Below are 798 nucleotides of genomic sequence, written 5' to 3' on the forward strand. Positions count from 1 at the left end.
TTTTTTTTTTTTTTTTTTTTTTTTTTTTTTTTTTTTTTGTTTTGTTTTTTTTTTTTGTTTTGTTTTTGGAGGCAATTGGGGTTAAGTGACTTTCCCAGAGTCACACAGCTAGTGAGTGTTACGTGTCTGAGGCCAGATTTAAACTCAGGTCTTCCTGAATGCAGGGCTGGTGCTTTATCCACTGTGCCACCTAGCTGCTCTTCAAGCATTCTTGATGAAAAGATCAGAGCTGAATAGAAAGTTTGACTTTAAAATATAAGACTCAAGAGAAGCATGAAGAGGTAAACAGTGAAGAAAAAATCATAAGGGACTTTTTAAAGTTGAATTGTTTACATTCCTACATGGAAAGATGATATTTGTAACTCATGAGACCTTTGACAATATTAGGGTAGTTAGAGGGGAAAAATTATATCAATAGATAGATAGATAGATAGATAGATAGATAGATAGAGGGCACTGGGTGAGTTGAAGATGAAAGTGAGCTATCTGGAGAATAAAATTAAAGGATGAGAAAGGATTATATTGGGAGAAGGAGAAAGGGAGAGGTAGAATGGGGTAAGTTATCTCTCTTAAAACAAACCAGAAAAGGCTTTTACTTTGGAGGGGAAGTGGGGGAAGGTGAGAGGGAATGAGTGAATCTTATTCTATCAGATTTGGCTTAAGGAAGGAATACTATACACATTCAATATATGGAAATCTGTCTTACCCTACACAAAAATAGGGGGGGGGAAGAGGACAAGAGAGTGGGAGAATGATAGAGAGGAGGGCAGATTGGGAAAGGGGGTAATCAGAAGCAAA

Source organism: Vombatus ursinus, unplaced genomic scaffold (genome assembly GCF_900497805.2).
Source record: "Vombatus ursinus unplaced genomic scaffold, bare-nosed wombat genome assembly UNPS02014784.1, whole genome shotgun sequence".
NCBI classification, from domain to species: Eukaryota; Metazoa; Chordata; class Mammalia; order Diprotodontia; family Vombatidae; genus Vombatus; species Vombatus ursinus.